At 47.2% G+C, this 15,771-nt stretch overlaps 1 protein-coding gene across 4 annotated transcripts in view; it reads left to right on the plus strand.

Moving 5' to 3' along the window:
* B3GLCT (beta 3-glucosyltransferase) overlaps nucleotides 1–15,771 on the plus strand; it is a 1,060,368-nt gene that overhangs the window by 521,706 nt on the left and 522,891 nt on the right. The window lies entirely within an intron of this gene.

The raw sequence follows: 15,771 nt of genomic DNA on the forward strand, positions 1-15,771 counted from the left end.
GTGACCTAGAAATGACCTTTTTTGTGTGTTTATATTGCCCCCGATGTAGCAAGGACAAAGTCTCAACAGGTGATATTCAAATTGGCTATTAGATAAACATGCATGTATAGTTGCAAAAAGAAAAGGGAGACTCCAAAGTTAAAGGATGTGCCAGAGGCACTATGTATTTAGACCAAGTGTTGGGAAACAGTAGTATCAGCACTGTTTACACTGAATGTAGGGGTAACCTGAAAACACTTTGTGCACATAGGTGCTTGTGACACACAGGGTGGACGGCGCAAGTGACAAGTGACACAGCGGTGAGCGGCGCAGGGTGAACCGTAGTGAAAATATTTACAAGGTACGTTTGGTTCACAGGTAATTATTTACAAGAGTTTACAGAGGCTTTTACACTTTGTGAACCAGAGGCGTGCGCCAAACGTTGCGCTGGGAAGTCAACGGCGTTTCAACCCTTGTTAAGTCAGGATCATCTTCAGGACCTGGTTACCGTTGTGTTGGATGTGGGACCCACTACCAGATATCCACTCCCCCTGTCTCCTCCCCCCATCAAGTATGTTTCAAGTAACTTTAACCACCCTGATAGATTCTTGTCTCTCTCCCTACACTCCATGTCTCACTCTCTACTCGTTACTTTCCTTTGTACAGCACCAACACACCGGTAACCTGTTCCTGAAGATGACCCTGACTTAACAAGGGTCGATACGCGGTTGACTTCCCAGCGCAAATGGGTATATGGGTGTACGCCTGTCACTTGATCTCCATATTGCCCCTCGAAGCATGTGGAGTAGAGTGTTAGGTGCGCCATTTGCGAAGAAGAAGTGCACAACTAAAACTGGTGGACTTTACTGTACACCATCAAAACAAACAAAGGGCGTGGCAAGGCTAAATAAGCTGACCAGCAATGTGCAAGGAGCAATGTGCAAACCGCACATGCAGCTCGTCACAAAAAATGCCTGAATAATTTAGATGGAACAACCCGAAGCAACAGTTTTCATGCTGTAACGAACCCATTTATGATTGACACTAAAAGTGAAAACAGGAAAAATGAGTGTGCCAAACACGGCAAAAATCATGTAGATAATTTTGGTTGGCAGTTTGAAGATGAAAGAGAGGCTTCAGCGCTTTTGAACTTTGATACATGACCATGATGGAGCTGGCAAGAGCACCGCCATCACCGACACAAAAAGTCTGGATGGGGTTGGAGACATTGGCCCTTGGCTGAGAACAAGGGTACAGAGGAGAAGGGAGATGAGGTGGAGAAACACATCCACTGCAGGTCCTATGATCACTACCTTAGAAATGATGTTGGAGGGCCCTCAATGCAGCTGCAGTACCTGCCCTGAGCCTAGGAGTATTGAAGGGGCTGAGGCGCGGTGGAGGAGTCATCTCTTCCTTTCCTCAATATCGGAATTGTTGTACCCCACCAAATATCTGAAGGAACAGAACCTGACTTAAAGTCTTCATGGTTCTGCACAATGGAGGTTCTTCCTATCTCGATGACGTTGTTTGGTACACTACTGGTTGTTTTGATATTTCATTTTCAATGTTTTTAGCTCTCCGGGCATAAGATGGGGAGGTAAGGGCGAGTTCATGTGAGAGTCAGAACAATATTGTACATACTGGGCTGAATTAATCACTTCAGTTCATTTTTTGGAGATGTGGAGAGGCTTCTGACACACCTTGTGTTGCCATGGGTGATCCCTCTATAAATTAAAGCCATGGTTAAAAGTCTGTCTCTGAATGTGAAAGACCTGCGAGCACTGACAAAATGAATAGCAGTTTGGATGCATTTGCAGGAACAACATCAATATATTACAAGCCTCCAATAAACTCATCTGACCAAAATAAATCTCATTGGTTGAAACGTAGGGATTACCTTGACATAGTCCATTCCTCTCTCTCCCCAAAACACTGGAATGGCTTTCCTGATACAAAGGGACCTTGAAATCATGGGCTAGCTCAGCCTCTTTGCTTCTGATAGCTGGGGAGGATTTTGGGTTGCTCGCCATTTCTGAGCTGTACGGTAGTTCCCGCGTGAAAAATTAAACAAGGAAAAATGCAGACCCATGTTGCACTTGGCTTCAAACTTTAGAAAACAATACAGTTGTTGGTGCATGTCGTCAAACTATTGTAAATATACATAGGTTCAAATTAACAGCGTCTTATACTCCCCCTGAAGGCAAAAGACGTTGATATATGTCCCTTATGAATCATCCTCCCACCCCCACAGATTAGCGAGAATATATTAGTTTATCTGTCTCATTATGGCCTTCTCCACAGTAAATCTTTTCAGCGATGCCCCGCTGCTTAATTCAAACTCTCTCGCCTATGTGCATCGGTCCAATGCTCTCCAGCTTGGAGGTAAAAAGAGTGATGCTTTCAAGGATGCACTCTCCTTGCAAAACTATCAGGACTGAGCCCACACGAAAGGCGATATTTACAGGCTGCTGGCAGGAAGAGAAACTTCCCATGGGAGGGATGAGAGGGGGCAAGGGAAAGGTTTACCTCAAAAAGCAATCTACGAAAGGACCGATGGGGTTGGTTTTCTTTAAAGGGTTTTTCTGTTGGGTGGTGTTTGTGAAAGAGCTTGAAACCAGAGGCCAGCTCAGCCCTTTCCCTCCTGATAGCTGGGGATGTTGTGTTGTTGCACCCGTTTATGAGTAGCATGGTATATTCCCAGGGCTTTAAGTGGGCCGGGTCTCAAGGGGTCTGAGCACTGGCAGTTTTTTTCAGGGGGCCTCGAAACGGGTCTCTATCGGGCTCTGTTTTGAGCTCTGGCAAAGGTGGTCCGGTTTTTTTTACCGGACTGCAGTGTCTGGAAAAAAGTGCCAGGGTGCCAGAGCCAGATAGAGACCCGTTTAGAGAAAGCAAGCACATGGATGTGCGCTGCTCACTTCTCACTAGTGTAGAAGTTACAACGTGACCTCATGCCAGATGAGTGTTGTAGGGGAAGGGACATCCTTTAAAGAGAGTCATTTTCTCTCTGGATTTCGTTTCTCTTTTTGAAACTCAAGAGCAGCAACATCTCGTGGTATCATCAAGGCTTTAAGTAGAAGCTTTTTCAATATTATATGTAACAAATCATAGTTGCAACTTATTTATTTTATGCAACTAATAACCATTGACAAAGCCAATAGTCCTGACTTGTTGTAGGTATGATGTTACTTGTTGTATCTTATATCTGGATGCAATGGCAGAAACAGCAAAATACATGTTGGACTTGGGCGGCACACTATGCTAAACACAGATTTTGAACAGAAGTGTTTTAAAGCCACGCCCCTAATTACACTGGCCACGCCCCTTTGAGAGACCCCCCAGTTTTTTAATCCCACTTAAAGCCCTGTATATTCCGTTCACACATTCCAACCCAAAACAAGCACTGGTAAAGTCAGCGAGCGGCACCTAGAATTCTTCAAAAATGTATCGGAAAATAAATTGTATAGTGTCAAAGCAAAAAACACACCTTGAGAAAGATGGCAGGGGGGAGGGAGGGAGGTTAGAAGAAAAAGTACCTGCATCTCAGCGGACAGGCACTTACCTAGTATAACTAATCTGTGCTTGGCTGGTGCTCCTCAGCTAGGAACAGGAGTGAGGTCAGCTGTGGGAACCAATTAGGAGGCAGCAAAGAAGAACAACATTGGAGTCAATTTGTGGTAAGCAGCAGGTGGAATCAAAGTCCTTTTGCTGAATACAGCATTTCTCGAAGACAACTCTTGCGCTGCCTAAGCTTGACTTATAAAAGCAGGCATGCAAAAGATAGTGAGGAGGCACAAGATGGAAATATGAAGGAACACAGGGACATTTGCACCACATTGCAGTTCCTAAAACGCCTCAGAGAATTCAGCATTTAAGAAGGTATATACAGTTCTATACTTGACTCTGCAAAGAGAGAATCATCTGTTGAGGGTCACCACCAGAGCCTGCATGTCACATCTTCTAGGCATAGTAGGCAGATGATTCTGACAAAGGATCGGTACGGGTCTGCTACACCAGGATTGTCTTCAGTTCTTTCCTAAACTTGAAGTGGGCCTGTATTTCCCTGTTTGTCAGGGTCAGAGTGTTCCAGGACTTTTTCCCACATTTGCTCTCAGGCTTTTCGCCGAGGTGTGGTTTTTTACTCTTTTTCCCAAATCCGTGTAGTTTTTAGGGAGCACCTCCAATATCAATATCAGTCCAATGCAGTATCAACGGAGAAACCACAGTGTTCTTTATGCTATACCAACTCTGCATCAGGGTCACTACATTGAGTGCCACATGGAAAGAAGTAATGAAAAAAAGTACTATGACGCCGGCTGCGTGATCAGTGCATTCATTTTATTTCTTTACTTTGAAACATGCTAGTTAGCAGATGCGCTGCTGTACAACATGGTTAAAAAGCACATTCATAAAGACAAATAGCACTTGTGTACGCAAGAGTTATTTGGCCTTTTTAATGTTTTTTTATGTGTCCAGGGGAAGCAACAAGAACAGTGCAAAAAATAAGGAGCAGACAACGAAGTGGCAAGCAACGATGTCGGACAGGGGAGGGTAAAGGAAGTAAGCAAAAACAACGGGCAAATATTGTGTAGGAAATAGAAAAAAACAACAGAGCAAGCAACAACATGGGAGGAGTAGGAAGGGTAAGCAATAACGCCTGGAGGGGATGGAGGAATAGGCAACAATAATGAAGGAGGAAGAAAAAAAACAACACCTCAATCCCAGACCAAGCAGCCAAAGGACACTAATAAATACATTAAAAAAATCAATTAGTACTTGGTCAATGCCCCATGGAAGGAGAAACAAACCAAGTGTTGGACTTGTCCCTCTTAGCAGGACCACGCCTAAACGTTTTGCCTTCACTCCTTCTATTATTCTGAGTTTGTTTTTGTTAGCTTTAGGACTTTACCGTTTCTAACCAAATACTAAAGTTTTTGTGCTCAGTCCCTAAAGCATGGTAACATTGACTTACACCTGATTGGCATATTTAATTTACTTATTGGTCCCTAGTAAAGTGGTATACCATTCTCTCAGGGTCTTTAAATTAAATACTACAAGTGGGCCTTCAGCATTTATTGTGCAACCCGTTTAAGTACCCTCTTAAAACTGGGAGTTCGACTTTGCACAATAACTCCCTATCTAAGCATTAAACTCCTCTTTTATTACATAGAAGTCCCCCCTAAGATAGGCTTTAGGTAGTCGAACAGGAAGGGTACATTGAAATTAAAAGGTTGAACATGTACTTTTTTTTTTTTAAAACACTTTTTATTGAGGAAAGAGAAAAGACACATTACAACACAATGCGGTACACCATACAGTGCATAGCCTGGCGGCACATGTCCCCACTCATATATATATATCACCAAACTAGGATATGAACCCCCAATACCGCCTGTGGAACACTCCAGCCACGTGGGCATATTATTCTTCTCATAAAGGCCGCGTCATTGGTGCAAGATATTATCGACTTCTTTACAACATACAAACTGATCTCAACCTCTACCTCCCACCCCACCCCCACAACCCCAGCACCACTATAAAATGCCATATCTTGCATTAGGCTAGTTCATCGCTCCCTGACATCAGCTATATCATGTTCAGGTATCGCCCCAGTCTGTTCTACTGCCATCGAGCATCGCCCATCAGATGCGGTCACTTTAAACATGTACATCCATTGCATAGGGCACCTGAACAATAGCACACTATCAGTGCAGGGCTCTGTAACTCAGAAACCACTGCCACAGCCTTTAACGAGGACCGGAGGGAGCATCGCCCATGGGGATACATTAAGGAGCTCCAGGGATCGGGAGCACTAGAGCGGTACAAAGCAAAGCAAAACAAAGGAAACTTACAAAGACTATAAAAACAACATGCCCCCCTCCATCCCACTAACTTGCACAACATTCCATCGGGTTCACATCACTGCACAGTATAGGGTCATAAGACGTGTGTACAGGGGAAGCGCACACACAAAGCCACTAAGCTACAGTTCCCCCCGGATTCAGCCTACCCCCGATCTACCCCTCCCGGGCACCCCCACCCCCACCTAGTAAGTCCCCCTGGTCACTCCCCAGGGAGATCCACAGGCTCAGCTGGGGCATCCAACCACAATCCCCTATTCTCGGCCCACTTCTTCCAGATTTTATAATGTTTGCGCGGACATCCACGTGCCTGAAAGATGGGTTGCTCCAACCACATATTGAAGTCAAGGCCATTTTTCCAGAGTGACAAGGGCGGAGCCCGAATATCCTTCCATTGCCTCGCAATGTCCCGCTTTGCCAAGGTGAGCCCCAGGAGTAACAGGTGGCGCTTATAGACATTGCCCCCCCCCCCCCACTCCATTCATGACGTGCAAAAGGGCAAGCTGGGGCGTCCGCGCGAGCTCCCATCCCAGGACCTCCGCCAGGCAGGAGAACACCCCCCTCAAAACCGATGCAACCCAGGGCAAGACCACACAGTATGCAGGAACGTGCCCTCCTCCCGACCACACCGAAGGCAGTCCGGGGAGGCCACCAGTCCCGCCCGCCACAGCTGGGCCCTCGTGAAGTAGACCCGATGCAGGTACTTGAACTGTATTAGCCGGAGGCGCATAGCTATTGCCGCCGCTCGCGGAGCAGCCAAGGCCTCCCTCCAGTCTTCCTCCTCCAGGGCGCCTTCATCTGCCTCCCATGTCCTTCTCAGATCATCTAGGGCCGGTGCACTATGAGTGACCAACGATTGGTATATCTTAGCTATTTTCTTGGTCTCCAGGTCACCCATGAAAACCTTAGCCTCCAAGGGGCTAAACTCCGGAAATATGGCCACTCCCTCCAGGTAAGGGGACAGCGCGTGCCGAAGCTGTAGGTAACGAAAGAATTGTGTCTTTGGCATGCTGAACTCCCTCTGGAGCTCTGCAAAGGACCGGAGAGTCCCCTGCCTGAGCACGTCACCCAAAGTCGAGACCTCAATGGCGTCCGCACCACCAAAGCTCTGGAGGGCAGCCAGCTCCGGAAGGCGCCCATTGTGCCACAACGGGGTCTCCCCGGTGAGAGTACCCCACCACCCCATGCGCTTCAATGATTGTTTCCATATGCAGAATATCAGTCTAGTGCCCGGCGGTAGCTCATTTAACAAGGGTGTCGAGTACAGGATGGTATGGAGGGAGTGCGGGTCCATTAGGCCAAGTTCCAGTGCATATGCTGGGTCCCCCCTGTCCCCGTAACGCCAGTTGTTTAGTATCAGAAGATGGGAGGCCTGATAATAGGACAAGATATCGGCGGTAACCAACCCTCCGCAGTAGGTGGAAAGGAAGCACTTACGGATTGCCACACGGACCGCTCCCCCCGCCCAGAGGAACTGCCCCAACGCAGAATTAACCTGCTGGAACCATTTGGGCGCAATCGGATAAGGATGATTCTGGAGCTGATACAGCAACCGGGGGAGTGCAACCATTTTAAAAATAGCCGAGCGGCCGTAGATGGTAAGAGGCATACGCGACCAGAGTTTCATGTCGGCTCGAGCCCGCTCCCACACTGGGGCAAGGTTTTTTTCCCATGCCACTGCCGGCATGTCCGTAAGAAACACCCCCAGATATCGGAGGCCGCCATCAGCCCGCTGCAGAGCCGAGGCCAAGGGGCCCACCGACCCGGGATCTCCCAGTACCCACAGAGTGGACGTCCGGGGATTCATGTACAATCCAGAGGTTTCCCCAAAGATGCGCATGATCTCGAGGATCCTCGGACCCGACTTGTTCAAGTCCGTCAAGAAGAAAAGGACATCATCGGCGTATAGCGCGATCCTGTCCGAAATCCCGGGTATCCACTCCAGGCCCTTCAGCTGCGCATCTACACTCACCCAGGCCGCAAGTGGCTCCATCGCTAGAGCGAAAAGGTAGGGCGACAGAGGGCAGCCCTGACGGGTTCCGCGCCGCACGGAGAAGCTCGGCGATGTGGCCCCAGCCACCTGGACCGTTGCTGTCAAGTCGGCATACAACAGGTGTACATAGGACAGAAACCGGGGGCCCAAGTTCAGTCTGCGCAAGAGGGCGAAAAGGTAAACTCAGCTAAGGGAATCAAAAGCCCGATCCATGTCAGCAAGCAAGAGGGCCGCAGGAACCCCCAGCCGCCTCGCCGTTGCCAGCACCACATGAGCCCTCCGAATGTTGTGTCGGGTCGCCCGCTGGGGCATAAATCCAGCTTGGTCCGGATGCACTAAGGACTTTATGTGCGGTAGGAGACGGTTCGCCAGGGCCTTAGCCAGGACCTTGGCCTCGACGTTCAGTAAGGAGTTTGGGCGGTATGAGGCGTGTTGTTCTGGCGGTCTGCCCGGCTTTTGAAAGACAACCACCTCCGCATGTCTCCAGTCAGGGGGAAGCCTGCCCGCCTCCCTAAATTCCTCAACCACAGCTCGATAATGTGGAGCCAGCTGGAGAAAATACCGCTTGAAGAATTCGCTGGGGAACCCGTTTGGGCCTGGGGTCTTCCCGGAGTTCAGCTCCCCCAACACCCCACCCAGCTCTTCGTCCGACATGGGGAGATCTAGGAATTGCCGCGTCTCATCCGAGACCGCCTTGGGCGGAAGGTCCGCTATGAACTTATCCACCCACTCCTCCGCTAGGCACTCCTGGGGGGCGTAGAGGGCTGTACATGTCCTTTTAAGTTTTACATGTTCTATTTGTGAACAGGGGCCTAGTTTCAGGGGGGTGGGGTTTGGGTGAGACGCTCCCCAAATAAATGCATTCCTGGTTTGATAGTTGGGTCTGGAGGGCCTGAGTGTGGTCTATTGTCTTTTGGTTTTTCTCATCCTGAGCTAAGAATAAAAAACAAAACTGTGACCTTTTGGTGTAAAAAGGAGAGTGAGAGATAGAGCTACCCATCTGTTGGCTGGATTGCGTAATATGAAACCAAATGGACTGGAATCAAGGGCTTCCATGCTTGTCCAAATTGTATGATCCTAGGCAAATGGTTTATTTCTCAGAGCTTCCTTTTTCTTAATCAACATATATGAGGGCACTTTAAATACTTGAGTTCAGGGTGTGTGATTTACAAGCACCTCTCTTGTTTGATTTAATAGGCAGTAATGTTGCTTCTTCTATAATAGGAATCTAGGCCACTTTTAGGGTTCCCATGACTACTGACTGGCCTGTTAGTTGATTAATGGTACAGTCCCTGGGGGATGAGTCCCAAATGTTTCTAAAACTTTTAATGAATGTCTTTCAATCCCGTGAAATAATCTTTTATACTAAGGGGAAACCCTTCAGCATGATAAATAGACTTTTTAATTTTTAAGAGATTGTATCATATGTTTAATTTATGTTCGTTTCATAAGTAAATGTTTCCATGACTCAGCTCTTGCATGGACTCTTAGAGTCAGGCCAGACCCATGACCTTTAATTTGCCTGCAAGCACTCCTACATTTTCTACTTAGGCATAGTACATAGACCTGTCAGTCACTTGATAATATGATTTTGTAAAAGGTGAGGACTAGAAACATGGAGTCCTGGCCATGTGCACACATTTGATAACTGTACCAGCAAGGCCTCTTGTAGCAGGGATGACGAAAAGAGAGTGCAGTGAAAATACATTTAATAAAAGTGATCCTAAAGCAAGGACTCCATGCGGTTGTGCTGTATGTGAGCATAGTCATGAGTTCCCAGGTTAAACTACCAATCCCAAGTGGCACGAGCAGCGACCTAACTTCACAGGGGGGTTTAGGGTGTGACACTCCTCAAAATACATTCTTGGTTTGGTAGGTGGGTCTGGGGGCCCTGAGTTGGATCTGCTATGTCCGTGTGGATTTTCCTCATCATTCTCATTTAACTAAGAGGTTTTTACTTGTTAATTCTTTTTGGATCAGGAGATTAAATATATATAGTGATCAGTAAAAACAGTAGTAGATTTGCACCCAAATAAGTAGTCCATGAATTGGTGCAAATGCAATACTTTTTAGACTTCACCAGCATTGGCAGAAGTAGGCTTGGAAAGAGGCACCACTCTCAAGTTTCCAGTAAAACTACTGGCAATCAAACACCCAAAAGGTTGTATTGGGTGAAAGCTTGAAAATTGTCCAACCAGTGGCAATCGGTCGGGGTGGCATTCCAACTTAACGTTTTTCACCTATTATCCACTCTAGAAATAGAAACCTATCAAATGCAGATCAGTACTAATCCTGTTCCTTGTGGAAATAGGCCATTCTGAACCTTGCTCACCACACCGCTTCACCCTGCAACCCATTCCTATGTTAATTGGGTAAACTGGGATTCACACCCCCTGAATCTCATTGTTTAAGTTACCCCCCCCCCCCCCGGCAGTAAAAAACTCCTAAATTCGTTTTTCACTACTGTGAGGTCTAGCTCTCCCATAGGATAACATTGGGTTGCCTTATTACATTTAATAAGTTCTACCTTTTTTTTCATAACACATTTTATTGTATTTTATGACAAAATGGCCCATAGGGCTCCATACATTCATTGTGTAACATGTTAACTAACTAATTATAACAGTATTTCTTAATTCCTGATTTATTGTATTATGATAAATGATTCCCCAGGTAGTCTTGCAGTCCATAAAGAGCGATCAAATAAAGAGCGACCATAGACAATTTACATCTCAGGATTGCAAGTTTGGTTTACAGAGTCAATGACATCTGAATTCGGCATGTGGTCTTCTAGTACAAGTCCACGGGATTCAGCCCATCTCCTCCATATTTTTGTGTGTTTCTGTGGGCATCTCTGAGCCTGAAAGACTGGTAATTGTAGCCCCATACAAAAGTCCATCCCTTTTTTCCATGCCCTTACTGCCAGAGGATTATCCTTTTTTAAAATTTTTTTTTTTTTAAATCTCTTTATTGAACAGGCAATTGATCCACTCTGATATACAAAAGAATCAAGCAGATGTATGGCGGGAAACATTCGAAGCACAACATGCAAAGTAAATAGCCGTTCAGAGGGATCTCTGACATCATATATGATACATCTCATTTTTGTATTTTTTAAACAAACCAATGTAGCGAAAATACAATGAAAAGAGACAAATGATAAACAAACAAAACATATGCGGAAGCTTGTGTGGGAGAGAGAGCAGTTCGATCAGCACATCAAATACCATAAGATTAATCCGTTCATAGGTTAAGGGTAAACAACATTACATCGTGAGTCAAGCCTGTTCGTGATGAACACTTATGTAAGGATATGGAGCTGTCTAGAAGCATACACCGTATTCCAGATCCTCCTACTAAATTCCGATTCAACCCGTGGTGTCTACAATCCTTGAAGCCTAGTATTCATTTCCAATATGTGTGATGCATGAGTCGAGGTGTGGGTGACCACGGCGCCGCCCTGCATGTGTACCTATCCCACCCCTTCCTGAACAATGGAGCTCATCGACTGAGACTGTGCTTCCTGGGTAAGTTTCGCAATATAACGACGATATGGTCCCCATATATCAACCGGTCAGGACGCAGTTGGGATCTGTGTGGAGTATTCTACACAATTGACATTGCAGTAGGCCATGCTGTGAAGCCAAGCATGAGAGCTGGGAACGCGTCTAGAGCACCAGAGCAACGTAATCTCTCTCTTTGCCAATAGAAAGCCAATGGCTGCCAGCTTGCGGGTAGAATGTGAGAAATTTGCGACATAGCCCAATAGTGCTATCTCAGCGATGGGTGTCAACTCCAAGTCCAATATGTCACCTAAAACACAATGCACCTGCATCCAGTGGTCATCAGTTATTGGGTTGCCCAGGTCTTTCTCCCACGTGGTTCGCACTGCAGTGTCCGAGGAGGGAAGCGCGGCCAGGCATAGTTTGTATAACTTAGAGACTACATGCGAACCAGTCTGACTCTGTATTATGAATGTGAGGATTGCAGCGTCATCGGGGGGAAGTGGACCGAAGTCTAGTCAGTATGAAAGAGTCCATAAATGATCGGTCAGCAAAACGCTGTTCCTCAGTCACGGAGAAAACATATCCTTCCGGAAACAGGCCCCCCAACCGTGTGTATTTGATATTTGGATAACGTGCGCTGTACCACAGACTCAAACCAGGAATAGGCGTACGAGCATTGTGCAACCAAGTAGTAAAGAAAAAAGTGAGGCACACCGAAGCCACCCCGTTCATAAGGAAGAGTTAAGGTTTGCCAGGACACTCGCGGGTTTTTACCACCCATACTAAACGCAACAACAAGGAACGAAGTTGCGAGAAGAAAATCTTGGTGAGGGGAATCGGAATATTGTTGAAGAGATACAAAAACCGAGGAAGTACGATCATTTTGATTATGGCGATCCGGCCAGCCATGGATAAGCCGGAGGATTATCCTTAGTCTTGCTATGTCCCTCTTAGCAAGAGGGAGACCACCCATGGAAAGTGTTGCTTGTATCTATTACCTCCAATTTCATCAGCAATGTGGAGTAAAATTAGTCTAGGAGATTTGGAACGCTCCCAGCCTAGGATGTCAGCTAAGTATGTAATTACCCCTGATCAGAATCTCTCTAGTGCCAGACAAGACCATGTTTTGTGTATGAATGTGCCTTTGTCTTTCCAACTCTCAGGCATATGGAGGATTCTATCAAACCGACCCAGCATAGTCTATGAAATGAAATGAAATGAAATGAAATGTCAATTTGTAAAGCGCGATTGCTGCCCTGGGGCGTCCAAGCGCTAGCCCGCAAAATTGCTTAAAAAGAGGGGGGAAACGCTGAGGATTTAATGTGGGGCATTGAACAGAAAGGTCTTCAGCTGTTTCCGAAAAGAGGAAAGGTTGGGATTGGACCTAAGTTGAAACGGAAGAGAGTTCCATAGCCTGGCGGCGTTATGAGTAAACATCCTGCTGCCAGCTCTTGCCCTTTTTATTCTGGGGATTAGAGCCATGCATGCCTGGCTAGAACGCAGATTTCTGCTAGGTTGGTACTGTTTTATTAGGTCCTGGAGAATAGCCGGTCCTGTATCCCAGAAGGCTTGGTGTGATATACACATCGCCTTAAAGGCAATTCTTTGTCGCACTGGGAGCCAGTGCAGACTGCTCAGTCCAGGTTTGGCTGACAGTCTGCGCGGCAACTGGAGCAATGTGCGAGCCACACAATTTTGCACAATCTGAAGCTTGCGCAGTGTATATATTCCGGGGCACCGAGATAGAGGACATTGTTAAAGTCCAGACGGGACTGAATCAAACCCTGAATGGCCACCTGCTTGGCCTCCACCGGCAGAAGAGGGAAAACTTTCCTCAACATCCTGAGGAGACCAAAGCAGGTAGCCGAAAGTTTTGTAGCCTGGGTGTTGAAAGATAAGGCTTTGTCCAACCAAACCCCAAGGCTCTTTATGTTGTCCTTGGGTGTTGGAGGGGCACCAAGACATGGGGGCCACAGGGAGTTGAAGAAGGTGGGGTTTGCGGGACCCAAGAGCATCAGCTCTGTTTTATCCCCATTAAGCTTGAGGGAGGAAGAAGTCATCCATCCCTTTACTTCCTCTAGGCATTTTGCCAGCCCACCTGAGAATGGTGAGCCCGGCTCCTGCGCCAGGGAGACCACTAGCTGAGTGTCATCCGCGTAGGAGATGATCTTGATGCCATACGGACGGACCACCTCAGCCAGTGGTCTCATGTAGATGTTAAAAAGCGCAGGGCTTAGGGAGGAGCCCTGCGGTACTCCGCACCTTAGTGGTCTGCTTGTGGATACCATGTCTCCATCAAAAATTTGAAAGGACCTGTCACTCAAAAAGGATTTGAGCCATCGCCATGCTCCGCCAACTATTCCGACACTCGAACAACGGCTCAGCAAGGTGTCATGGTTGACCGTGTCGAATGCTGCGCTTAGGTCAAGGAGGATCACTGCCACTGATCCCCCTTGATCCAGGATCTTTCTGGTTTCCTCGGTGACTGCCAACAGAGCAGTCTCTGTCCCTTGTCTGGGTCTAAAGTCCGTCTGGGTTGGGTCTAACAGCTGGTTATTCTCGAGGAAGTGCACCAGGTGAGTATTGATATGCCTCTCGAGAATTTTGCTCACCCAGGGGAGCAGAGAGATCGAACGGTAACTGCTGAAGTCACCGGGGTCCAGGTTGTTTTTTTTTAGCAGAGCACGCACCATGGCCCGCTTCCAGGCAGGGGGAACGGTGCAGGAGGTGACGGAGGCGTTCAGGAGGTTCAAGATAATTGGTAGGATGACCTGCGGTGCCAACATCATGACTTCTGGGGGTGCTGGGTCACATGGAGACCCAGATTTTACCTTGCGGGCCATAGAGTCCAAAGATTCAGGGTCTAATAGCGGGAAGTGATCTAAGGTAATCAGTGATTGAGAAGGAATATTCCCCAAATTTGTCTGACCCTGATCTATGGGCACTGGTGCTATAGATGGAAAAAAAAGAAGAATAGATTTGGTTAACTTTCTGGTGGAAGAATACTGCCAAGTCATTGCAGTGGGCCAAATGTGTGCTAGGAGAGGGAAGTTTAGTCAGTTCTTCACAATTTGGAAGATTTCCCTGGGCTTGGACTTAGCTTGCATAATTTTATCAGAGAAGTACATAGACTGGGCAGATTTAACCTCAGCTTTATAGGTTTTAATTGCCTCTCTGTATTGGGCTTTATCGTCCAATGAGTAGCCTAGATGCCACCGTCTTTCTATTTTCCTGCAGTGACGTTTCCTTTCCCTAAGGGCCTCTGAGTACCAAGGGGCGGTTTTTTGGGAGCGTTTCAGTGTCGCTTTACAAATGGGGAGGGTGGCCTCAAGGGATTGCACAATCCATTCTTCATATTCCTGATTGGCCACACCTGGGTCCTCGTTATAGGCGCGCTGGGTAGTCGCGAGTCTATTAGACCACGATTCCACTGGTAATCTGGACCAGATTCTGGCATTCCGTACAGTGGGACCGGGGGGGAGTGGTGAGAGTGTAGTCCAGGTGAAAGGCACGAGGAGGTGGTCAGTCCAAGGGAGTGAAATTGGTGACCCAACCACTAACTCTGTGCAGTTGCTGAATACTGGGTCCAGCAGGTGGCCCTTAATATGTGTGGGTGCCTCCACTCGTTGAACAAGCTGCAATGGCGCTAGATCATCAGCCAGCGCAATGGCAGTATGATCTGAAGCGGCATCAAAATGGAGATTCAGATCCCCCAGCAATGTAAAGTTGGAGGCAGTGGTGACTCGTTCAGATACAATGGATGGCAGGTGCATATGAAATTGTTTAGAAGGCCCCGGGGGGCGATATACCACAGTGCCTGAAAAACAAATGTTGGGGGAGAATTCCATACTAAATGCTAAGCTTTCACAATCCGGAATTAATTCAGTAATTACTCGACAATGATACTGTTCTTTGTATATGATGGCCATGCTTCCTCCTCTCCCTTCAGGACGATCTTGTCGAGTAATTTGATAACCAGAAGGAAGGGCAGTAACAATATCAGGGTCTGAGTCTGACATAAGCCATGTTTCAGTAAGGAATACTGCATCTGGCATACGATCTTCTAAAAGAAGGGCAAGTTCGGTCCTATGTTTTGGTAAGGATCTGCAGTTAAGCGACAGCATGCAGTAATCCTGTTTTGAATTCCGTAGTTGTATGGGCTTAAGAATCTGTTTGCACCCTGAACAAATCTCCGGTATCTCTGAAGCCTGGCAGGAATGCAAGCAGCCTTTAGTTCCCATAGGCCTCATACTTAAGAGGACTTCCGCACTGAAATACCTCCTATTTTGTGGCTGAGATGTAAGGGGCATGGCCCTCGGCCCGGTCCCGGCGCGGACGGGCGCGGACGGGAAGTCATCCTGTTTTATCCATAATGGAGGAGGGCCGGGGCGTCCGACAACTGGAGCGCTACCCTTCCTCCCGCTAAGATGGCGGC

This window comes from Lissotriton helveticus, chromosome 8 (genome assembly GCF_964261635.1).
Source record: "Lissotriton helveticus chromosome 8, aLisHel1.1, whole genome shotgun sequence".
Classification (NCBI taxonomy): domain Eukaryota; kingdom Metazoa; phylum Chordata; class Amphibia; order Caudata; family Salamandridae; genus Lissotriton; species Lissotriton helveticus.